The 26,335-nt window shown below is 37.0% G+C and overlaps 1 protein-coding gene and 1 pseudogene across 4 annotated transcripts in view; one reads left to right on the top strand and one right to left on the bottom strand.

Annotated features, from left to right (window-relative positions):
- SOS1 (SOS Ras/Rac guanine nucleotide exchange factor 1) overlaps positions 1-26,335 on the top strand; it is a 275,229-nt gene that overhangs the window by 106,731 nt on the left and 142,163 nt on the right. The window lies entirely within an intron of this gene.
- On the bottom strand, positions 16,945-17,991 carry LOC143660723 (solute carrier family 35 member C2 pseudogene; annotated as a pseudogene).

The raw sequence follows: 26,335 nt of genomic DNA, 5'->3' as shown, positions 1-26,335 counted from the left end.
AACTGTATGTTTGAAACTGTAATCAGATCATCTCCCTGGAGATGTGATTTAATCAAGAGTGGTTGTTAGGCTGGATTAGGTGACGACATGTCTCCATCCATTTGGATGGGTTCTGATTGAAAAAAAGAGATTTTGGTGAGTAAGAGATTCAGAGAGAGCAGAGAGAGCAGAGAGTGTTGCAGCACCACGAAGCAGAGAGTTCATCAGCCAACACTTTGGAGATGGAGTGAAGGAAAGATGAAGAAGAAGGAAAATGCCTCCCGGGGAGCTTCGTGAAACAGGAAGCCAGGAGAGAAAGCTAGCAGATGATCCTGTGTTCACCATGTGTCTTCCAGCTGAGGGAGAAACTGTGACTATGTTCACCATGTGCCTTCTCAGATGAGAGAGAGACCCTGAACTTCATCAGCCTTCTTGAACCAAGGTATCTTTCCCTGAATGCCTTTGATTAGACGTTTCTATAGACTTGCTTTAATTGGGACATTTTCTTGGCCTTAGAACTGTAAACTAACATCTGATTAAATTCCCCTTTTTAAAATCCATTCTATTTGTGGTAGATTGCATTCTGGCAGCTAGCAAACTAGAACACACGCACGCGGTGTTTTTGTTTTTTTCTTGAAAGGAAAATTGATCTCATGTTTCATTTTACAATAAATGTTGTATTTAACAAAGTGTTTAATGGGTTGAGTTTCTTAATGAATCTATCGAAGATAGAAGTTGAAATTATAGTTTGTGATAATCTTTAATATGCTATTTTAGCTAAACTTGAAATTAAAAGCTTAAAATTCTTAAATGATCAAATACTGTAACAAAATTGTTTCATTAGTCTAATAAACATGTTTTACAGTCTTGTGAAATCTTACTGTGCATTTCTGTATGAATTTCTGTGAAAAACATTTTTATTCTAGCTGAAATTGTTTTGATTGGCTTTAAAATAATAATAACTTAGAAAGCTTTAGCAAATTATTTCATAAGGAAACTATAACTTTTTAGATGGCATTGATAGCTGTACGTAATTACTTATAATAGCTACATAAATGAACTCTTGAAAGTCTCTAGTGAGGGAAAAAAATTGTATTTATCTATGTATTTGTTCCCTCTTCCCCCCCAATTCTAAGTCAGGACATTTTATATTTAAAAATTCTACAGTAAAGGTAATTTTTAATTCCATTGACAGTATTTGCAATTTGAAATCAAACAACTCAGTTTGTAATATATGTACTATAAAACTACAAAGGCAAGTGCGAAGAAATCTCTTCATGATGATACTGTTTATGAATTTGTTATCCATGTTACATTAGTGTTTTACTTGAGAAAGTTTAAACTTTAAAAGGTGGAAAAAGTAGTAGTATTCAGAAATACTTGCAAATCTATATAATAAGCCAGTGAAATTAGACTTTGCTTTTGGAGTTTTGCCTCCTACTAGGAAATCCTATGACAGGATTAAGTTGAACACATTTGAAGTTGGCAAATACATAACTTCATACTCTTATTCATACTTGTATTAGTTAGTGTTGTCAGGGAAACAGAACCAATAGGAGATTATATATATAAAATATAAATATGAGATTTATATTATGTAAATATGTAAATATTATGTAATATATATAATATGTAAACATGAGATTTTTTATAGGAATTGGCTCACATGACTCTGGGTATAGGCAAGTCCAGATTCCATAGGGCAGGCCACAAACTTGGAATTCCAATGAAGGTTTTTGATGAATTCCCCAGGAGACACCAGCTGCGTGAAGTAGAGGTGGAAATTGTTTTGTTCTAACTGCTGAAAGCATCCCTTTTCCTTTTAAAGCCTTCTACTAATTGGATGAGACTTCTCTCATTGTTGAAGGCAGTCTGCTCAGTTTACTGTAGATGTAATCATCCAAGATACAATCAGTTTACTGATGATTTAAGTCCGTGAATTATCCTCACAGTAATAATCAGTCCCAGGCTTGTTTGACCAAACAACTGGATACTGTAACCTGCCAAGTGGACACATAAACTTAACCACCAGAATGCCTTATTAATAGTTTTATAATATGTAAGGAATTCTAGCTATTAGAATGATTTAGAATTTTCACAGAATTTATTTTATTGTTCTACCATTAAGCAACTCTACTTTTAGTTTCTATATGTAGTCAGCATTATGGAACAACAAAAAATAATCATCATAAGCCAAAACATTCCATCCGTGGTTTCTTAAAATTTTTTGTATGTAATGCTTTTTATCAGTTCATAATACTGAGCTGTCTTGATAGTTGTATTTCAGCAAAAATAAAAGTTTATTTCCGTATTTAAAAAATAGCATTTTAAATGGCTAGAGTTGAATAGTCAATATGGTTGTAACTATGAGCATGTTTATAATGGTTTTGTAGCTTTAAAACAAAAAAGAACAGTTTAAAAGATTGAGAGCTTTCTTATGATATGCGTTGGGGTGACTTGTTTCCCTTTTAAGTAGTAATAAGTGGCGAAAATATTCAGGTAAAACAAATGTATATAAAGTAAAAATGAAGTCTCTTCCTGCTCTCTTTCCTCCCTCCACTTCACTTGTTCCTCTTGTTTAGCATAATCTTTAGGACTGCAGAACCACTGTTTTGTTGTTATTGTTTTTAATCAATATTGAATCCTTTCCCTTTAAAAATCAAAGTGGTGCTTCAAGAAATCTTAAATTAAATCCCAATATATGAGGAGATTACAAAAAAAGGACTTAGTTTTTTTGCAGAAGTAGTAAGTCGAACCAGGCTGCTTCCTCACCTTATCCGGTGGTGCTGGAGGCACCTTTGAGAAAGTCCTCAACTATTCACTCATAGTTGAAAACCTGTTTCCCATGTTCTTGCTGCTGGTAATGAGAAACACTAAATTATTTTGAAATTTATTGGTGGTCCATTGCCAATTCCTTTTCTGTTTTGTCTTTTTATAGTTAAAAATATTAATATACTCCTAATGTGAATGTTGCTTTATCAGACATTTCAACGCTTAGAATACATTTTGGTAATTTCTAAATTAATCTACTGTAATTCAAGCCAGGCTTAATTAGGATGAGGGTGCCCAGAAAACTGTCAGCCGTCATATAATGCTGTATATGAATTTTTCTTTTCTATACCATCTAATTGTTCAACATTGCTAATGAAACCACTTTTTTAAATATAAAATAATAAAAATTTTTATTTAAGTATTGTAAATTGAATTCAGTAGCCTTCACATACACCACATCCATCTATGCTCCATCAAACCCAACAGCAGTTCGTTCTTGCACAGTCCACGATTTAGGGCAAAGTTCCTTTCCACTTGCAGGAAGATCCTACTCAGCTCTGAAAGGTAGGGACTGGGAAATTACACCTTATTTCTGATCACTAATGTGTGATGAAGACATCAGGAGTTATATGAAAATGAGTAAGAAGGGATTTTGGTTTCAGAGTACATTGTTTGGCAACAGGAACAAAACATCAAAATAATATATACCTGCTTCTACTAAATTCTTGATGGAAAAGTTCTCAGGAACAAGCAGTTTGTTTCCTACTCTGTTCTTTTCCTTCTTTCATTTTTCTTTTTGTAAGAACTTTGATATAATTCACATATCATACAGCTCTCCCATTTAAAATACACAATTCAGTGGTTTTTAGTATATTCAGAGTTATGCTGTCATCACCACAATTAACTATATTTTCATCACCTTGAAAAGAAATCCCATACTCTTTAGCTATCACCTCTTCTCCCTGTCTCTCCCCCAGCCCTAGGCCACCCTTAATCTACTTTCTGTCTCTACAGAGTTGACTGTTCTGAATATTTCATATAAATTGAGTAATACAATATTTGGTCTTTTGTGACTGACATCTTTCACTTACAATATGTTTCAAGTGTTATCATATATCAGTACTTCATTCCTTTGTATGGCCAAATAATATGTATTTGTATAGATATTCCACATTTTGTTCATCGGGGTTGTTTCCACCTTTGGCTATTCTGAATAATGCTGCTATGAACATTTGTGTACAAGTATTTGGACACTTATTTTCAATTCTCTTGGGTATGTACCTAGGAGTGGAATTCCTGAATCAAATGGTGATTTTATGTGTAACATTTTGAGGAACTGCCAGACTTTTTTATTGCAGTGGCAGCCCACAGGCAGTGTATGTGGATTCCATGTTCTCCATATCCTAGTTAAACTTGCTATTTATTATCTGTCTTTTTTGTTATAGCCATCATAGTAGGTTTGAAGTGGTATCTCATTGTGTTTTGTTTTTATTGAGAAATCTTCACACACATGCAGTCCATGCATGGTGTACAATCAGTGGCTCACAATATCATCACATAAGTGTGTATTCACCACCGTGATCATTTTTAGAACATTTGTATCACTACAGAAAAAGAAATAAAAAGAAAAAACTCATACATCCCATACCCTTTACCCCTCCCTCTCATTGACCACCAGTATATCAATCTACCTGATTTTTTACCTTTATCCCCTCCTATTATTATTTCTTTTTTCTCCTTATTTTTTACTTGTCTGCCTAAACCCTGGGTAAAGGAAGCATCAGCCACAAGGATTTCACAATCACACAGTCACACTGTAAAAGCTATATCGTTATACAGTCATCTTCAAGAATCAAAGCTGGAACACAGCTCAGCAGTTTCAGGTACTTTCCTCCACCCACTCAAATACTCCATAAATTAAAAAGGGATATCTATATAATGCATAAAAATAACCTCCGGGATAACCTGTAGACTCTGTTTAAATCTCTCAGCCACTGACTATTTTGTCTCATTTCTCTCTTCCCCATTTCAGTTGAGAAGGTTACCTCAGTCTCTTGATGTTAAGTCCAAGCTCATTCTAGGATTTCTGTCCCACGTTGCCAGGGAGGTTTACACCCCCTGGGAATTATGTCGCATGTTGGGTGGGATGCTGTGAGTTAACCTGCTGAGTTGGCTTAGAGAGAGAGGCCACATCTGAGCAACAACAGAGGTTCTCTGGGGGTGACTCTTAGGCATAATTATAAGCAGGCTTAGTTTTTCCTTTGTAGGAGTAAGTTCCATAGGGGCAAACCCCAAGATCAAGGGCTTAGCCTATTGATTTGATTATCCCCACTGCTTGCGAGAATATCAGAAATTCCCCAGATGGAGAAGTTGAGTAGTTCCTCCTTTCTCTCCAGTCCTTCGTGGAGACTTTGCAAATACTTTTTTATTCTGTGCCCAGATTACTCCAGGATATATTAGGGCATCACACTGATCAGTATAAACCATCGAGATTTCACGTCCTATTCAAGATTCCATGTACTTATGGTGTTCAAATAAACTGACCATCCAAGTAAATGAGGTGGTGGGCTACCCAAAATAAATTTTACACTAAATAAACATCTCTCCTTTTGTTCTCACAAACAATTTGACTTTTTAAAATATGGACCATATCACCCTTTACCCTGTATTCTGTTTTACCTTAGTTCTATTCAGATCAACTTCATTCATATCTCTAGTCAAAGTCTGAACACTTTTTCAGCTGATTTTTTTTTTTTTAATGTGATCATTCACTGGGATTGAACCTGGCTCTGCGGCATGGAAGGGGAGAACTCTGCCTGCTGGGCCACCGTGCCCCTACCTTCAGCTGTTCTTAACAGTTGCTGTATGGGGTAATACTGACTTTATATAGCTTCAAAGCTCTAACTCTAAGTCTCAGGTGTCACATAAATACCTGAAGTTTCTGGGAATGACTAGATTCATTGTGGTTTTGATTGGTATTTTCGTGATGACTAATCATATCGAACATCTTTTTCTGTATTTGTTGACCATTCGTGTATCTTCTTTGAAGAAATTGATATTCGGATCTTTTATCCTTTTTTAATTGTGTAGTAGTGTGATAATAGTTATTTATATATTCTGGATACAAGTCCCTTATCAGATATGTGATTTGCAAATGTTTTCTCCCATTCTGTGAAATGGAGCATTCTTATAAATATGATATTGTGATTAATAAAGAATAGTTATATTTAAGGCTTGTATAGACTTTAATTTTCAATAAATGAAAATATTCAGCACTTAACTCTTTTTTAGTATTTTTTTCATTTTTATTGTGAGAAATAACATATATACAAAATAGCAATAAATTTCAAAGCACACTGCAAGAATTAGTTGTAGAGCAGATTTCAGAGTTTGATATGGGTTACACTTCTACAATTTTAAGTTTTTACTTCTAGCTGCTCCAAGGCACTGGAGACTAAAAGAAATACCAATATAATGATTTAGCAGTCATCCTCATTTGTTAAATCTTATCTTCTCTGCTGTAACTCCACCTTCTCCTTTGATCTTTGTCCCAATCTAGGGGAATTTGGGCTAAGCTCATTCTAACTTTTTCATGTTGAAAAGGGCTGTCAATAATATGGGATTGGGGATTGAACTAGTTGATGTTCGGGGAAGCTGTCCCTTCTGGGTTTCAGGACTTATTTGGCCTAGGAACCTATCTGGAGGTTGTAGGATAGGAACCTGGAATTGAACTCGGGTCTCCAGCATGGCAGGCGAGAACTCTGCCTTCTGAGCCACCGTGGCCTGCCCTTTCTCGCTCTCTCTCTCTCTTTTTTTTAGCACTTAACTCTTGAAACATTAGTGTTTAGCATTTTAACTTCAAGGTCTGTGTTTTAGGACCATGGTTTCCAAACTTTATCAGAATTACCTGATTTTGTTAAAATCTGGGCTTGTTAAAACATACTTAGCTCTCCCTACTCCCAGAGTTTCCAAATCAATAGGTCTGGGGTGGGGCCTGAGAATTTACATTTTTTATAAGTTCCTAGGTAATAAGTTCCTAAGTTCCTAGCTGATGGTCCTTATTCATGGACCACTACTTTAATGGTCCCTTTAAACTCTCATAATGTATTAGAAAAATGCTGATAAGTAGGAATTTCTACCTTATAAAAATATAAATTTAGATTTATAGTGTCTGTTTGCATTTCCTTAGAAATTATGGATGTAGCCATTCTCAAGGTCAGGAAAGTACCCATGAGTCTTCATGAGTATTGTCTTCTCACTTAGCAACTCAGTTATGAAGAGGACTTACTTTTTTTTTTTAAACATTTTTTTATTATGAAATATAACATACATATAAAAAAGCAGTACATTTCAAAGTATGTCTTAATAAATAGCTGTAGAACAGATTTTAAAGTTTAGTATGGGTTACAGTTCCACAATTTCAGGCTTTTCCTTCTGGCTGCCCCAAGACACGATATATGATATTAAAACTAAATATCAATATAATGATTCACTGATCATACTGATTTGTTAAGTTCTAACCTCTCTGTTATAGCTTCTCCTTATCCTTAGATCTTTCTTTCAATCACTAGGCATATTTGGGTTATGCCCATTCCTACTTTTTTGTATGTTGAAAAGGGGTGTTAACAATATGGGTTAGGAGGTAGAACTAGTTGATGCTCTTGGAGAGGCTGGCCCCTCTGGGTTTCAGAACTTATCTGGCCTAGGAACCATCTGAAGGTTTTAGGTTTCTGAAAAGTACACTTAGTGCATGCAGTTTTTATAGGATCTCAGATAGAGCCCTGGGTATTATTTAGGGTTAACAGGAATGCTGTCAGTTGGTGTTTGGCAAACCATGAAAATTAGCAATATTTAGCTGAAGCTAGCACGCGTGTATCCTCCAGAATCGCCTCTTGACTCTATTTGAAGTCTCTTAGCTATTGATACCTTATTTTGTTATTTTTCTTTTCCCCCCTTTTGGTCACTAAAGTATTATCAATCCCATAGTGCCAGGGCCAGGCTCATTCCTGGGAGTCATGTCTCACATTGCCAGGGAGACTCATGCCCCTTTGTGTCATGTAGAGGACTAACTTTTAGAATCAGTGCCTTTAGGCTGCCTTCCAGTCATTTATCATCTTGCTTGGAAAATCAAATTAGGTAGTAATTGAGTGTGCACTGGGCTGAAGAAATACTGATAAGAATAGGAGAAATTTGAAGGCTTAAAAAAAATAGAGAAGAAAAGAAAGAGTATTCTTGCATGGGAAATCCTTGTCTTCAATCTCATGTCAATCTGGCTGTTTCTGAATGGGTCTGCTGCATCAGAATTACTTGGGAAGCCTATTAAGAGTAGATTTCTAGACCCCGCCCCAGACAGACTGAATTAGAATCTTCAAGTGTAGTCCTTAGGAATCGTTTTCTCATAAAATCACCAGGTGATTCTGATAAAGCCTGTCTGTTTATTTTAGATTCTAACCCACCCTGCATGGAACCTTTTAAAAAGATGGATCTTTAAAAAACAAAACAGAATTGATCTTGTTACTTTCCTACTTAAAAATCTGCAATGACTTGCCCTTGCCTGTAGAATGAAGTCTAAGTTCTTAGCCTGGCCTGGGGTTTTTGACCATAACATGCCTTTGTATCTTCATCCTCCTCTTTTCCTGCTGTGTACCTAGAGCTCTGGCCATCCATCACTCTACCACTTTCCTGTGGCCAGGCCTTTGCTAATACTGCCATCTCTGCCAATAGTGCTGCCTTTGCAGATCTTCATAGATCCTGTTATTTCTGCAGATACTGCTTCCCCTGGGCAGAGTGTTCTTTACCTCCTTCTCCTTTTGGTGAAGTCTTCCTGGTGCACTTTAAAAATTTCTAGCACTGTGCTTGGCACAATATAGATGCCTTGAAAAATATCTGTTGAAATGAAGACTAATTAGGTGTTAGTCTTTTTTATGAAAACTTCCTTACTCAAAAATGGATGTAAAAACCATGCTTTTGAACCCCAATAGGAAGGAAATATTTGAAAAAAATTGCTAAAACAACAAAAACATTTATAATTGTAACAGTCTTCTAGAATGGAGGTAGATCTAGATTAGATGAAGATTCTTTGGGGTGATCTTTCTATTTCCTATCCATTTCTTAAGGATTAAGTTTATATTTACCCATCTTTGCTTAAAAAAAAAATTTTTTTTTTTTTTTTTGCATGGGCAGACACCAGGATTGAACCTAGGTCTCCAGCATGACAGGTGAGAACTCTGCCTTCTGAACCACTGTGGCCCGCCCATCAAAAATTTTTATTATTTTTTAAACATTTAAATTTTTGATCCATTTAGGATTTATTTTGGTATAGGGAATGAGATATGGATCTGCCTTTGCTTTTCTACGCATTACTGAATTATTATTTCTTTTTACTTCTGTATTATCATAAGCTGTGAGTTGAATTATATTGCTCTGGTGATATTCTGGCTTAAGAAAATATTTTAAATGCTTGCATTTAGAAAGACAAAATGAACTATGTAGTTCACTTTCTGGAAATAGCGTAAGTTTTTCGTGATAAATTCCCATGCTCCACCAGCTTCCCCACCTCAATGATTACTCCTTTTTTTCTGCTCCATTTTACAGCAGAAACTCTCAAGAGTTGTCGGTTCTTACTGTCACCATCTCATCTCCCATTCTCTTCCCCCTCCAATTTTTTTCCTTCAATTTTTAATTGTAAAATATTTCAAATAGGGGAAAGTTGGAAAAAATAACACAATAAACTCAATGTATCCTTCACCTGAATTCACCGATTGTTAACGTATAACTACATTTGCTTTCTTACATATGTTCAGATGTCTTACATCATACTTTTGTAGAAAGCTCAATCCCTCTTTTGCTTCATTCCACTGTTTTCAGTGTTTTTTTATCTACCAAACAAACAAAATTGCTCCGCTTATTTGGGAAATACGTCAAACAATTTTAAATATTATCAGATCTACATTTCAGAAAGAATTTTTGTGCAGGAGTATGAGGGATGTTGTAAAGTTGACATTCAGATGAGAATAGAGATCAACGATTTGTTCAGTATCTAAAGTTTGTCAGTTACTATTAGATGCTTCTGTCTCTAACATCTCATTTGATTAATTTAATCCACACAGCAACTAAGAAGGTAACTTCTTCATTTTGTAGATGAACTAAAACTTTTTTCAGTGCAGAATAATAAACTTTGCCTGAATCTAGGTCTCTTTCTCTAGAATGCATACTTTTTTTACTCTTTCTGAGTTAATTTAACTTGCATCTCTGTCTGCAGTCATAGTTTATGTCTTTCTTTTAGCTAGTAAGATGTCTGTAGTTAGGCATACATTTTTGTTCTAGATTTATGTATTAAGTAGGTTCCATCATATTTAGATAACACATCAGTGTGATCATTGGCTATACAGAAGTTACTCACTTAATCATATAATCTTATAAATTTCATCTGTAAATATGATTGATAAGCATATTTTAGAAAAAAGTTTGAGGGCTTTCTTATTTGCCAGTTTCCATAATACATTGATACTTTATGCCAACCTTTTGTTTTTTATAGGTAAATAATTGTTTTGTTTCTTTTATAGCTTTTCATTAAGGGTAGATATCTTAATTCGTTAAAAAATATTAAGTATAATTACCAGGGTAGGTGACAAACTGTCCATATAGCCACTAGAAGTTTAGTAAATATCTTTTCTTGCAGATCTAATAACAAATCAGTCTCATTTTAGGGTGCTGAGTTTTGGATTTTAATAATAGTATTAAGGAGAAATTGTAAGGGATTGGTATAAAAAATTGCCCTCTGTTTGGTTGGAATCTAACATTAGAGTGGAGGATAAACCAAGTGGGGAAAATGACAAATGAAGAAATAACAGATGTGGTATACATCAAGATAGTGTGACAGAGTGAAATGGGGACAGGGGAGGGGGAGATGAAATTAATACTTAGGAACCAGTGACCTCTTACCATTTTTCATATTTAAAGTTTCTCTATAGTATTTAGCCATGGCTAGTGGCTAAATCATTTGGTTTCTTTCCTTATGCATACATAAATAAAGTATAGTTTTTTTCATCTGTCTTCAGATCCTCACTCATTTGGTTGAGATTAAGAAAATATCTACTAATCAAAGAATGTTAGTGTTTAAATGGACTTTACAGATCATCCAATCCTTTCTTCCCCCCCGTGGGGATTAATTAATCAAATTAATGAAATCACTAATCCAAGGTGGCTTAATAATTAGTTAATTATTGGTAGATAGTGATAGTTCTGTGTAATGAATTTATTTTTGGCAATTCCTGTTTGAGGAAAAGTATAAAATGTTTCTAGCTAAAACATTTTATTCTAGTAACTGTTTCAGTTTCCCACCTACTAAAACAAATGCATACAATGGATTAGCTTAAACAATGGGAATATGTTGGCTCAAGGTTTTGAGACTAGGAGGAGTCTAAAATCAGGGGTCTCATCAAGGCAGTGCTTCCTTCCAGAAGACTGTAGCATTCTGGGGCAGACTGACAGTGATCTTTGGTCATTAGTATTTTTGTCACATGGCAACGCACAAAGTGAAGTCCTCCCTTTCCTCTGAGTTTCTTTGACTTCTGGTTCCTCACTCTTCCCATGGCTTTTCAACTTCTGTGTCCAATTTCTTTTGCTTATGAAGACTTCAGCCATATTGGACTAAGGCCCACCCTCATTCAGTTTGGTCACACCTTAGCTATAAAATCTTTAAAGATCTTTACAAATGGGTTCACACCCACAGGACCAAGGCGTGGGACCTGAACATACCTTTTCTGAGGAACATGATTCAATCCCCAACAGTGACTTTCAAATATGGTTCTTTTGATTTTTTTATATTTGTACTAAGCTACTTTCTAACCTTATTCTAGCTAAAAAAATACAAGTGGTTGTCATTTGTAATTATAGCATTAAAGAAAATGCTCTACTTTGTTTTGCCTTCTGTTTTCTCCTACAAAGTATGTCATTATGGTGATACAGACTTATCAAAATGTAATTTTCACAAAATGAGTATCTACTAAGATGCTGAATCTAAAATCTATTTCTTTTTTATATTGCATACCTAGTAGCAGGATTGCCAGGTAATATAGTGAAAATTTTACTTCTTCCTTGGAAATTTGAGAATCTTGGAAACTTGAAAATCTTTCTCCTGTCTTTTTTTTTTTTTTTCAGCCAGTAGCACTACCTTTAGTAGTAGTAGAACCTTTAGTAGTTCTTCTAGGGCTGGTCTCTTGTTAATGAACTCTCAGCTTCTCTTTATCTGTGAATTTTTTTTTTTTTCACATTGTAAAAGTTATATGGTTATACAATCATCTTCAGGAATCAAGGCCACTGGACTAATCTCAATAGTTCAGACATTCCAATACACCATAAACTAAAAAGGAATATCTATACAATGCATAAGAATAGCTTCCAGAATATCTTCTTGATTAAGTTTGAAGTCTCTCAGCCACTGAAATTTTATTTTGTCTCATTTATCTCTTCCCCCTTTTGTCAAGAATGCTTTCTCAATCCATTGATGTTGGGTCCTGATGAATCCGAGGAGTCCTGTCCCATATTACCAGAGAGCTTTACACCCCTGGGAGTCATGTCCACATAGTGAGGAGGGCAATGAGTTCAACTGTCAAGGCCACATCTGAGCAATAAAAGAGGTTCTCTAGGGGTGGCTGTCAGGCATACTTTTAAGTAAATTTAGCCTGTTCTTAGCAGGAATAAGTTTTGTATGAGTGAACCCCAAAATTGAGGGCTCAGCCTATTGATTTGGTTGTCCTCACTGCTTGTGAGAATATCTATCTGTGAATATTTTAAAATGTCCCTCATTTTTAAAAGATACTCTTGCCAGATAAAGAATTTTTGACTGACAGTTTTTGTCTTTCAGTACCTTAAATATGTTATACCACTGCCTTCTCTCCTCCATGATTTCTGGTGAGAAATTGGCACTAGTCTTACGGGGGCTCTCTTGTATGTGATGCATTGCTTTTCTCTTGCAGCTTTCAGAATTTTGACATTCTGATTAGTATGTGTCTCAGAGTAGGTCTATTAGGGTTTACTCTGTTTGGAATATATTACACTTCTTAGGCACAAATATATATTTATGTCTTTCATAAAAGTTGGGAAATTTTCGGCCATTATTTCCTCAGATATTCTTTCTGCCCCTTTTCTTTTCTTGTCTCCTTCTGGGACACCCATGATATGTATGTTGTATGCATCATGCTGTTGCTCAATTCTTTCTTCTCTTTTCTTTAATTGTTCTTCTGGCTGTATGATTTTGATTGTCCTGTCTTCTAGTACACTGATTTTTTTCTTCTTCCTCTTCTAACCTGCTGTTGTATGCCTTCAGTGTATTTTTTCTTTAACTTTTTTTTATTGTATAGTATAGCATGTATACAAAACAAAGAAGTAAAAAAGCAATAGTTTTCAAAGCACTCGTCAACATGTAGTTACAGGTGAGATCCCAGTGTTTGTCATGGGCTACCATACAATCCTCTCATATTTTTCCTTCTAGCTGCTCCAGAATATAGGAGGCCAGAGGGTTTAAAATACTTTTTCATCATCACAATCGACTTTTTTTTCCTTCTTTTTTTGGAACGATAACATATATACAAAACTATGAATTTCAAAACACAGCACCACAATTAGTTGTAGAACATATTTCAGAGTTTGACATGGATTACAATTTCACAATTTTAGGTTTTTACTTCTAGCTACTCTAAAATATTGGAGATTACAATATCAATTTAATGATTCAGCATTCATATTCATTTGTTAAGTCCTATCTTCTATGTATAAGTCCACCATCATCTTTGATCTTTCCATATCTCTCTTTGGGGTTGTTTGGGCTATGGCAGTTCTAATTTTTTGCTAGTGGAAGTGTCTGTCACTAATATGGGGTAGGGAGATGGGACTATCTGATGTTCTGGAGAGGCTGGGCTAGGTTTCAGGACTTATCTGAACCAGAGACCCATCTGGAGGTTGTAGGTTTCTAGTGCCTGGAACCCTTGTGGAATCATGTATTGCCCTGGGTGTTCTTTAGGACTGGCTGGAATGGTCCTGGTTGGGGGTTGGCAGGTTATGATTGGTAGCAAGGTCTACCTGAAGCTTACATAAGAACAACCTCCAGAGTAGCCTCTTGACTCTATTTGAACTCTCTCTGCCACTGACACTTTATTAATTACACTTCTTTTCTCCCTTTTGATCAGGATGTAATTGTTGATCCCACAGTGCCAAGTCTAGATTCATCCCTGGGAGTCATCTCCAATGTCTCCAGAGAGTTTTTCACCCCTAGATGTCATATCTCACGTAGTGGGGAGGGCAATGATTTCACTTGCAGAGTTGGGCTTAGAGAGAGAGAGAGGCCACATCTGAGCAACACCTCCACTGTTTTTTTTGGGGGGGGCAGGCACCAGCAGTCAAACCCGGGTCTCCGGCATGGCTGACAAGAACTCTGCCTGCTGAGCCACTGTGGCCTGCCTGCCACCAGTGTATTTTTAATCCCTATTATTGTGCCTTTTGTCCTAATTTCTGTTATTTATTTATTTATTTCATCATTTTGTTGAGATATATTCACATACCATATGATCCATGTAAAGTACACAGTGGTTTACAGTATTTGTGTTTTGTGTCGTTCATCACCACAGTCGAGTTTAGAACATTTTCATTTATTCCATGAAAAAAAAAACCCAAAACATCTCATGCCCCTTATCTGTCCCTATTATCATTAATGTTGTTTTGATACAACATTTCTTACTGTTGATGAAAGAATATTGTGAGATTACTGTTAACTGTAGTCCATAGTTTGCAATAGGTACATTTCCCCCCATATACCACTCTATTATTAACTCCCTGTAGTAGTGTTGTGCATTTGTTCCAGTTCACAAAATAACTTTTTTTATATTTGTACTGTTAATCTCGGTCATTGTCCTTCACAAGATTCACTATGTTATACGTTCACATGTTTTAACCTCTAGCTTTCCTTCTGATGACATACATTACTCTAAACTTCTCTTTCCACTACATTCACCCTGAATTCAGCACTGTTAGTTATATTCACAAATGTGCTACTGTCACCTCTATTCATTTCCAAATGTTTAATTTCAACCTAGTTTCAAATTCTGCACGTATATAAGCATGTGTTTCTTTTTAAACTTTCATAATCTTTATGCTCATACATTGTCTTCTTAATATCCTTTAGCTCTTTATCCATATTTCCTTCATCTCCTTGATTGATTTAGGAGGTTTGTTTGAACTACTTTGATTAGTTGTTCCAAATTCTGTACCTCCTCTGAAGTTTTAATTTGCTCTCATGATTGAGTCATATATTCCTGTTTCTTGGTATGGCTTGTGGTTTTTTGCTTTTCTCTGCTCATCTAACTCTGAAGGTCAGTTTCTCCCTCTTCCCTGTAGTTTTGTTGTTGATTGGCTTTGTGTTAAGGCTCTCTTTGACACTTGGTCCAGCTGGACCTTTATAGTAGCCCATGTTTAACTGTTCAGATTTTCTAAGCTCTTCTTCATGTGATTCTTGTGCTGGATATGTGATGGACTTTTTAAGATTGCAGTTTTTGTGCAGTTGTTTCACCACCAGGTGAAAGCTTCCTTTCCTTTATTTCTTCTCTGACAATCTTGATCTGTTCTGTTTGTTTTTGTACAGAATTTTCTTCCCAGCCCCTATGATTTGTTTAAACTCTCTCTGTCACTTTAGTGCCCCCTTTTCTTTATGCTTTTCAGTTCTGGTACCTGTTCTGTTTTACAGCAATTAAGTCTCTTTTCCCTGCTTTTTTTTTTTTTTTTCTTTTTCTTTCCCTCTGGGGCATTTCTGCCTTCACTTACTTCCCTGTTAGGTCGTCCTACCCCAAGAAACAGATAGGGTCACTACAGAAAGGTGGGTCAATCTAGAAAGGTCCATTTTGCATTTAGGTGATCCAATGAATAGAGTCTGGGTTGAGTGTGCATATCTCAACAGTTCTACCAAGGTCTGTCTCTTTTTTTTTTCCCCCTTTTGTGTGAGACACTCCTCAGCTGCTTCTGTTCTGCCCTGGGTCTCTGTGGACTTGAGTTCCTGTGCTTCACTATGAATGGGGTTCTTACTCATTGCTCTGAGGGGCTCTGTAACCTGTACCCACGGCAGAAGGGACCTGGGCTATGTTGCCTCTGTGAGTTTTCCAAGCTGCATGGGACTGAGAGATGGGGAGGGGTCTGGACTGAAGGTTCAGGAAGGAAATCTTCTCTCTGATCTTGGAGATTCTTTTTCTTTTTCTGCAATTCAGTTTCTGTGGAGTCCTTCTACAGTCTCTATCGTCCAACAGAGTTCTAAGCAAGTGGGATATGTCCTTTTATTAGTTGAGTCTGAGGGGTGACTTTTCCAGAAAATGTCTTGTTGCCTTGTTGATGATGTAACTCCTAAAACTTCAATTTAAAGGAAATAATTATTGGTACCTTTCAATGATTAGAAATTTTAGCTAATTTTATGCTTTTTAAAAACCCTAAAAAAATCAGATGTCAGCATGAAAAGGAAACTCAATCTGACTTCCTTATTCAGTTTATTCCCTGATTTAAAAGAGTCAAACCTTCTCCTTCTCCACTGGGGTAGCATGTCAGTCCAGGTTCTTGCTTGCAAATAAAAGGGACTTGTTGGAAGATGTTGCTCGGAGGGTCATGAATGTCTGGCAGGAGCTGAGAGATTTTTGGTTCAGGGCCTCCGGGTTCATTCTGCTGTGGCCATCCTCCAAGGGGTTCTTCCTTCCGTGGGTTACCAGCTCATGTTTTGAAGGGAAGTATCTGGTCCTATCCCCTGGCTATGCTAAAACTGGATGAGGGAAGGCCCATTCTTCTGCCTTCTACACTGGGAGTTAGTCACCAGAAATTCCTCTTCTTCCAAGATTGCACATAAGGGAGAGGTAACTCCTCAAAACTAAGTCATTATCCCATTAGGAAGGAGCATATATTTACCATAATTAGTTAAAGGAAGAAGAGCTATCTTTGTAAACCTGCAGAAGGAACAAGATTTACTTAAAACTGGATTGTCTGCCTCGCTAAAAAAAGAAGGCAGTTTAAAAAATGGCACATTTTGAACAGTAGTACAAAAACCCTGATTATTCCATTAATCATTTCTGAAATGAATATACTTAGGTGACCACTTAATTGATGTGATATTCCTGAAAGCCTTACTGTGTGCATGTGTGTGTGTGTGTGTGTGTGTGTGTGTGTGTATGTGTGTATGTGTATGAGACAGAGAGACAGTCAGAGAAAGGAGCCCAGCCCTTTCAAAGGTTTAGGGTCACCATCACCTCTGGAGTGCAGGGCTTTGAGGGCAACATGCAGGGATATCCCTCAGAAACAGAGGGTGGAACTCAGCCAATTGAGGAGACTTGATGTGGTCACTCAGAAGATGAGCTGCCAACATCAGAGTACAGATTTCCTTAAAAGTTTCAGCAGTGGAGAGAGTAAGACTGGAGGTTCTGGAGACCAGGAGGAACTTAGAGAAGCCTAAATCAAAGGTGAGAATCCCACCCAGGAAGAGGCTCTTAGGAACCTGCGTGGTTCTGGAAACAGAGGAGTTTCTCAGGTGTGGATAAATGGAGACCTTCAAATATGGAGGAGAGGGAAGAGCCCCAGGAACATGAGTCGCTGGAAGTAGAACATGGTATCAATGTTTGGTTCTTCAACCCAGGTTCAGCTCTTTGCAGGAGCGTCTGGGTGAGGGTCCACTGAGTGCCACCAATGAACTAGGTGCCCAGCACCGCCAAGGCAAAACCCTCCACATCTAACTGTGTAGACTTGCAGATGAACATGAAGAAGCCCTTTGCAATAAAGAGGACCACTGGGACCAGGACCCTGTTCATACTCCTCCAGCTTGAAGATCAGAGAGATCAAGATGAAGCAGTTGGCTTTGTATTTGCTCATTATGTGTAACAAGATGGTGATGTACAAGAAGCTCTAGTTGGACAAGCTCACATCAAGCACTGTTATCAGTGCTGTGGGAGCTACTCTTCTGAGGTAGTTGATCCAGCTCAGCCCCATGTGGGCCCTGTGGCTAGAGCACTGAACCAGTGCCTGGAAAAGGCAGAGAACAGGAAGATCATAGCAGATGCAGTATTGTCATGAAGAGGGGGAAATGGAAGCTCTTTGTCAGCCATTTGTTGTAGAAGGGGATGCTGATGGAGAAACAGTAGCAGAGAAGGACCAACCCCAAAGTCAAGTGTGCCTTCCTCAGAGACCCACTTTGAAGGCCCACCTCTCCATCTGTGGAAACTGCAATACCCTAGCTTCTTGGGTCAGTGGGTGCATGCGCCTCTTTTGAAGATAGCCCTCAGGAAGAGCTGGTTGTGCTGGGCCACAGCTTACAGCAAGAACGTCTCCTGCCCAAAGGAATTCTCTTCAACTCCATGACTTGGACTGGTCAGGGGAGCCCCAGGCAGAGTCTTCAGCCAAGAGGCTGGTGGCCTGAGTCTACCTTTTTCATGGTTAATTGGGTCATGAGGCAGGGTTCACAGGTCCCAGGTCTGATGCTCTGTCCAGGGTACTTATGACCAGGATCTATAACAGTATTTTGATGTATGTATTCTTTCCAGTTTGTAGAGTAGGGAAACCAAGGGGTTAAATCTGTTGTGCAGAATCATGTAGCTGCTAAAGAATCAAATTTTAATCCAGGTCTTAATTATTTCTATGTATAAGAGTGGACTGGATATCCCTTTATTATCTTCAAAATGGAGCTGAGTAGTGCCTATCTTGCAAAATAGTTTGAAGATTTGACATAATGCAAAAAAAAGTTTCCTGTTACTACGAGTTTAAAAACCTTTAGTTTAAATCTTGTTAGTTTTAAAAATACCTTTATTTTAAAAATTAAAGTATTTCTGTAGTAATTGATTTTTTGAGATCTTTATATATGCTTGGAGCCAAATAACCATTTATTAGTTTTTAATGCAATTTTATTGAGATATATTCACATAACATATATCATCACCCGAAGTGTACAGTCAATGGTTCATAGTGTTGTCATATAGTTGTGCATTAATCACCACATAAATTTTTGAATATTTTCGTTACTCAAAAAATAAAATAAAAATAAGAATAAAAATAAAAAGAACACCCAGAACCCATTCTGTGCCCCTTTCCCTCCCTACTATTTATTTATTTTTGTCTTTATTTTCTTACTCATCTGTCCATACATTGGATAAAGGGAGTGTCAGTCACAAGGTTTTCACAATCACATGGTCACACTGTAAAAAGCTATATAGTTACTCCATCATCTTAAAAAATCCAGGCTACTGGATGATGGTTCAGCAGTCTCAGGTATTTCGTTCTAGCTATTCTTATAGCCAAAAAATTAAAAAGGATATCTATATAATCCGTAAGAATAATCTCCAGAATGATCTCACAACTCTGCTTGAAATATCTCAGCCAGTGAAAGTTTGTTTTGTTTCATTTCTCCTCCTCCTTTTGGTCAAGAAGACTAGCTCAATCCCCTGATACCAAAGTGAGGCTCATCTCCCAGGCTTATGTCCGGTGTTGCCAGGGAGATTTACAATTCTGGGTAGGTCCCAGTGGGAGAGAGCATGTCCCTTGTAGGGGAGAGGGCAGTGAGTTTACCTGTAGAGTTGGCTTAGAGAGAGAGGCCACATGTGAGCAACAAAAGGGGTTCTCTGGGGATGACTCTTGGGCATAATTATAAGTACCTTAGCTTCTTCTTTGCAGGAGCAAGTTTCATAAGGACAAGCCCTAAATCGAGGCTTGGCCTATTAAAGGTAGTCCCCACTGCTTGCGAGAATGTCAGAAATTCCCCAGGTGGGCAAGTTTAATATTTCCACATTTTTCCCCAGTCCCTCAGGGGGACTTTGGCAATACTTTTTAATTTTCTGCCCAGATTACTTGGGAATGTACTGGGACATCACACTAAGCTGCACAAAACAATAAGATCTCAGTCCCTATTCAAGGACCATCTTTTTTTTAAGCCACATTTTACTAAAGAAATAATACTCTCTTAAAAGTCCTGAAGTTAACACTGAAGCTCTTGGATATTTAGAACTAAATTGTTTGTTTCATTTTAAACTTTAATATGGGAATTTCAGTGCCTTGAAGTTTTTCCTGAATGCTTGGCTTGAAGAGACTTTTATTTAAGGAATTAAGAGCTTCAAAGTAGATTTAAATTTGTCTTGCTTTTAAAAAGGTTTTAATTGAAATTTTCTCAATTTTTTCTGTTAGGCATGTTTTGATTGATTTTTTTTTTCATTTCAAAATTTAAATATATCACATACTTTACTTGCCTGAGAAAGGTGTGATTTCCTTGTGTGTAGTAGACATGTAAGGTGTTCAAGCATAAATATATGGACCTAGCTATTTTTAAAAGTTGGGACATAGGAAAAATATAAATGCAAAGAGGCAAATATACATCCAGGAATAGAGAGGAGTTATTTTGGGCTAGATTAGAGTTATGAAATGTTGGGGATTGTGTCTTCATCTGAGAAAATTTGTAGCAGAGCAGGAAATCCAGTCGCACCTGGTGTACTGTAGGGAGGTGAGAGGAAAGGTATTACATCAGTGATCTTCATCCAGGGGTGATTTTTCCGCCTTGGGGATATTTGACAACACAAGGAGAGGTTTTGGGCTGTTATAACTGGGTGTGTGTGCGCTACTGGCATCTAGTTTGTAGAGGTTGCTGCTAAACATCCTAAAGTGCACAGGACTATTAAAGGTAGTCCCCAATACTTGTGAGAATATCAGGAATTCCCCAGGTGGGCAAGTTTAATACCCCCCCCCCATAGAATTATCCAACTCAAGGTGTTAATAGAGGTGAGATTTAGAAGCCCTGCTTTAGATCTAGGATGGCTAGTACAAAATGAAAGTATAGCTTCAACTAGAAGAGGGCTAGGAAAGGATACTTAGTCTTCATTTTACAAATGTTTCTTTTTAAATTCAAGTCCCACCTAGAGTCTTCTCATGAAGGCAGCCTATGTTTAGTAGTACAGATACCATATTCAGAGTATTTAATGATTGTTATTAGCACTTACCAGTCTAAATGGGCATCCTGCTCTGTTGTGTGTTAACCCTTTAGTTAGTGGAGACGGGAGGTTTTGGATTTCAGGGTAAAGGCCTGGATGGCAAGCTATATGCCTATTGAAGCTGGGTTGGAAGGGGATGTTTGTAGACTTTGGTCAACAATTCAACATCAGACTTTGTGGTTACTTTTCAAGCTAGCTCTATAAAAGCACGTTTACCCTTCAGAAAGCAAATAAAAATAGTAATGAATATTAGCAGTGTAGGAAATGGGTAGAAAATGAAACTAGTAATTAAAGCAGAAATTATAAAGTAAGGATAGTTTTTTTTTAATTGTCAATTACATTTGATAAAAAATGGATTTAACTGTAGAAGATTGTGGAGCTAGATGAAGTTTTGTATCCAGTATCTGATGGGTACTTGTATAAGTTTGCTAAAGCGGCCGAAGTGCAATATCACAGAAATGGAACAGCTTTTAAGAAGGGAATTTATTATGTTACAGATTTACAGTTCTAAGACTGTGAAAATGTCCAAATTAAGGCACCAAAAAAGAGGTTACCTTCACTCGAGTAAGGCTGATGCTGTCCAGAACGCCTCTCTCGACTAGGAAGGCATGTGGCTGGTGCCTGCTTGTCCTTGTTCCCAGATCTGTTGCTTCCAGCTTCTGATGCCAGTGGTTTCTTGTCTAAGCATCTGTGGGCCTTCACTTAGCTCCTTCAGGACACAACTCTGGGTTCTGACTTGCTTAGCATCTCATGGGAAGGCCCATGGTGACACTGGATGGGCTCTGCTTATGTCTAAGCATCTGCTTTCTTTGCCAGCACTCCAACCATCTTCAAACATCTGTGTCCCTGTCAGCTCTGAAACAACTGCTCTCCAAATGTCTACATTTGAGATTCCTTTTAGAACACCTAAAAGCAATAAATTTCAAAACACCCTGTAGCAATTACTTATAGAACAGATTTCAGAGTTTGATATGGATTACAGTTCTACAATTTTGGCCATTGCTCAAATATCCCTAAAGATTGGAAGAAAGAGCAAAAGAGAAGGTTATAATAGAGAAGATAGAATTTAACAAATGAGTATGACTGCTGAATCATTATATTAATTTCTCTTTTGGTCTCCAGTATCTTGGAGCAGCCAAAAGGAAAACCCTTTGATATTGAATGAGGATTAAAGGATGTAGCTTTTTGGGGGTACATAACACTTTCAAACTAGCACAGTATTTTTGGATGCTTTTGAGAAATTGGACCCCAGCCCTTAAAGCATTGAAAAGCCTCCAATTTCTGCTGGATAGCATGTGTGAGATGTGGAGGAGAAAAAAAATGAGATTTTACTTTTACTTTGTTTCTTTTCTAGTGATGTAATATCTAACCACTTCTTTTTTTACTTTTCTTTTTAAAGTTTTTTTGTGTGAGATATAACATGCTGAAAAGTGATAAATTTCAAAGTACAGTTTTACAAGTAGTTATAGAGCAAATTTCAAAGCATAGTATTGGTTACAGTGCCGCAATTTCAGGTATTTCCTTCTAGCAGTTCTAATACAGAAGGGACTAACAAGAAATATCAATATAGTGATCTGGTAGTCGCAATCATTTATGAAATCCTATCTTCTCTATTATAACCTTCTTTGCTCTTTTCAACTCCTTCCTCTCATTTGGTCCTACTCCCACTTTTCAGGGGTATTTGGGCAATGACCATTCTAACTTCTTCATGTTTAAAAGGGGTGTCAACATTATGAGGTAGGTGGATGCAACTAGTTGATATTCTTGGAGAGACTGGTGCCTCTGGATTTCAGTGCTTATCTGGCATGGGAACAATCTGAAGATTTCACATTTCTGAAAAACAAACTTAGTAAATGAAACTTTTATAGAGTCACAGATAAAATCCTGGGTATTCTTTAAGGTTTTTGGGAATACTTTTGGTTTGGGATTGGCATACCATGGCAATTTGTATTGTCTGTTTGAAGCCTGCATAAGAGTAACCTCAGAATAGCCTTGCAACTCTATTTAAAATCTCTTAGCCACTGATACCTTATGTGTTAACTAGGGTTCTCTGGAGAAACAAAATCAGCAGGAAATATCTATAAATATAAAATTTATAAAAGTGTCTCATGTAACCATGGGGATGTAGAACCCAAGGTCTGTAGGGCAGACCACAAGCTGGCAGCTCCAGTGAATGTCCTCAGCAAGCTCTCAGGAGAGGCTGGCTTGGCAACCATAAGAGTCCAAGATCTGTAGGACAGGCCACAAGCTGGCACTTCCAATGAAGATCCTCAGTGAACTCTCAGGAGAGGCTGGCTGGCTGAAGCAGGAAGAGTAATTGTCGCTTCTGAATCCTCCTTAAGAGCCTATTGGTGATTAGATTAAGCATGACTCATTGCAGGAGACACTCCCCTTAGCTGTTTACAAGTGCTATCAGCTGTGGATGCCTCCAGTGTGGTCATGATTTAAGTCCATGAAATGTCCTCATAGCAACAGACAGGCCAGCATTTGCCCGGCCAGCAACTGGGCACCACCACCTGGCCAAGTTGACACACGAACCTGACCATGATACTTTATTTTGTTACATTTCTTTTCTTCCCTTTGGTCAGGAAGGCATTGTCGATCACAAGATGCCAGGGCCAGGCTCCCTGGGAGTCATGTTCCACGTTGCCAGGGTGATTACACCCTTGAAAATCATGTCCTACATGGAGGGGTGGTGGTGGTGGTAATGAGTTAACTTGAGAAATTGAGCTTATAGAGAGAAGACATAGCTGAGCAACAAAAGAGGTACTCTAGAAGTAACTCTTAGGCATAATTATAGGTAGGCTTAGCCTCTCTGCTACAAAAATAAGTTTCATAAGAGCAAGCCTCAAGATCAAGGGCTTGGCACATTAACTTGGGAGTTCCTAGTGCTTGAGAGGGTATCAGGGATTTCCCAGGTGGGAAAGTGTAATATTTCAATATTTTTTCTCTAATCCTTCAAGGGACTTTGCCAGAATTTTTGAATTATCTATCCATCATACTCTGGAATGTATCTCAGTATTACATTACGCTATAGAGAATGATAAGCTCTCATTCCTTATTCTAGGCTCGATCTAAACAATTTAGATCGTTTAAATAAACTGACTAGACAGGTTAAGTTAGAATGTGTGCTACAGAAAATTTAAGTTTTAGACAAATTAAACATCTCTTCCTTTGGTCTCAGACAAAAGTTGAAGTTTTGGATTACATACAATATCATCCTTTACCCTGTATTCTGATTTACTTGAGTCTCAAGCAGATCTCCTTTGTTCTTATCTCTAATTGAAGTCTGATCTCTTTCAACTTCTTTAACAGTTACTGTATGAAGTAATACCGTAGAACTTTAACACTGAGTCTTAGGTGTAACAAAAGTACCCAAAGTTCCAGCGAAATAGAGTGCAGCTTTTCAGAATTTAGAAATAACGTTTAAAGCTCAGGCATTTCCCCTAGGAGTTTTATGGTACTGGCTCTTATATTTAGGTCTTTGATCCACTTTGAGTTAATGTTTGTGTAGTGTATGAGGTAGGGTCCTATTTCATTCCTTTAGCTATGGATTTCCAGTTCTCCCAGCCCGTTTATTGAAGAGACTGTTCTGTCCCAAGTTACTGGATTTGGGGCCTTGTCGAAAATGAGTAGACCATAGATCTAGGAGTCTATTTCCAAACTCTCAATTCAATTCCACTGATTGATATGCCTGTCTTTGTGCCAGTACCGTGTGTTTTGACTGCTGTGGCTTTATAATAAACATTAAAATCAGGAAGTGTGAGTCCTCCCACTCTTTTTTTTAGGATATTTTTAGCAATTTAGAACCACTTTCCCTTCTAAACACGTTTGGTAACTAGCTTTTCCAAGTCTGCAGAGTATGTTGGAATTTTTACTGGTATTGCATTGAATCTGTAGATCAATTTGGTTTTAGAATTGACATCTTAACAACATTTAGTCTTCCTATCCATGAACATAAAATATCTTCCAGCCTATTTAGATGTTCTTGATTTCTTTTAGCAAAGCTTTGTTGTTTTCCATGTAGAGGTCCTTTACATCCTTGGTTAAGTTTAAGCCTAGATACTTGATTCTTTTAGTTGCTATTTTGAATGGAATTTTATTCTTAATTGACTCCACATTTCATTACATGTGTATAGAGACATTACTGATTTTTTCTAGTTTTTTGAAAGAATTTGAGCAGGAGTGGTATTGGTTCTTTTTGAAAGGTTTGATAAAATTCCCTTGTGAAGCCATCTGGCCCTGGGCTTTTCTTTATAGGAAAGTTTTTGATAACTAATTGAATCTCTTTACTTGTGATTGGTTTATTGAGGTCTTCTATTTCTTCTTGAGTCAGTATAGATTAAGTGTTTTTAGAAAATCGTCCCTTTCCTCTAAGTTGTCTAGTTTGTTGGCATATAGTTGTTCTTAGTGTCTTATGATTTTTTATTTCATCAGGATCCATAATGATGATCCCCCTCTCATGTCTGGTTTTGCTTATTTGCATCTTGTCTCTTTTTTTTACTTTGTCAGTCTAGCTAAGGACTTGTCAATCTTCTTGTTCTTCTGAAAAACCAACTTTTGGTTTTTTTTAGTCTCTCTAGTGTTTTATTTATTTATTTGTTTTGGTCTCCAGTTTGTTTATTTCTGCTTTGATCTTTGTTATTTCTTTTCTTCTACTTGCTTTAAGGTTAGTTTGCTATTCTTTCTCTAACTTCTTCAGTTGTTCAGTTAGGTTTTTGGTTTTTATAGTGTTTAGAACTATAAATTTCCCTCTCAGTACCGGCTTCACTGCATCCTGTAGGTTTTGATATGTTGAATTCTTGTTTTCATTTGTCTCCAGATATTTATCAATTTCTCTTGCAATTTCTTCTTTGTCCCACTGATTGTTTAAGAATGTTTTGTGTAACCTCCATATTTTGGTGAAAGTTTTGTTTCTTTGGTGGTTATTGATTTACAGTTTCATTCCATTATGGCTAGAAAAGTGCTTTGAATAATTTCCATCTTTTAAACTTTATTGAGACCTGTTTTGTGCCCCAGCATATGATCTATCCTGAAAAAATGTTCCATGAACAGTAGAGAAGAATATCATCCTGGTGTTTTGGGATGGAATGATCTATATATGTCTGTTAGTCCTAATTCATTTATCTTATTGTTTAGGTTCTGTTTCCTTATTGATCTTCTAACTGGTTGTTCTTTCTATAGCAGAGGGTGTTGGATTGAAGTCTCCCACTATTACTATAGAAACTTCTATTGCTCCCTTCAGTTTTGCCTCATGTACTTTGGAACTCCTTGACTGGGTGCATAAACATCTATGATTATTTCTTATGGTGAATTGTCCTTTTTATTAATATACAGTGTCCTTCCTTGTCTTTTATGACATCTTTGCATTTAAGGTCTTATTTTGTCTGATACTATCAGACAAAATCAGTTTTGTCTGTATCAGTTACTAATACTAGCTGTACTAGTATCAGACAAAATCAGACAAAATAGATATTAGCAGGTACAACTACCCCTACATTCTTTGTTTATAGTTTTTTGGGATATTTTTTCCATCCTTTCACTTTCTTTTTTTTTTTTTTTAATTTTTTATTTTTTTATTTTTTATTAACGGAAAGAAA

Source organism: Tamandua tetradactyla, chromosome 17, assembly GCF_023851605.1.
Source record: "Tamandua tetradactyla isolate mTamTet1 chromosome 17, mTamTet1.pri, whole genome shotgun sequence".
In the NCBI taxonomy this organism is placed as follows: Eukaryota; Metazoa; Chordata; class Mammalia; order Pilosa; family Myrmecophagidae; genus Tamandua; species Tamandua tetradactyla.
The sequence above is the reverse complement of the archived record's forward strand: the minus strand, read 5'-3'. Positions and strand labels throughout refer to the sequence as shown.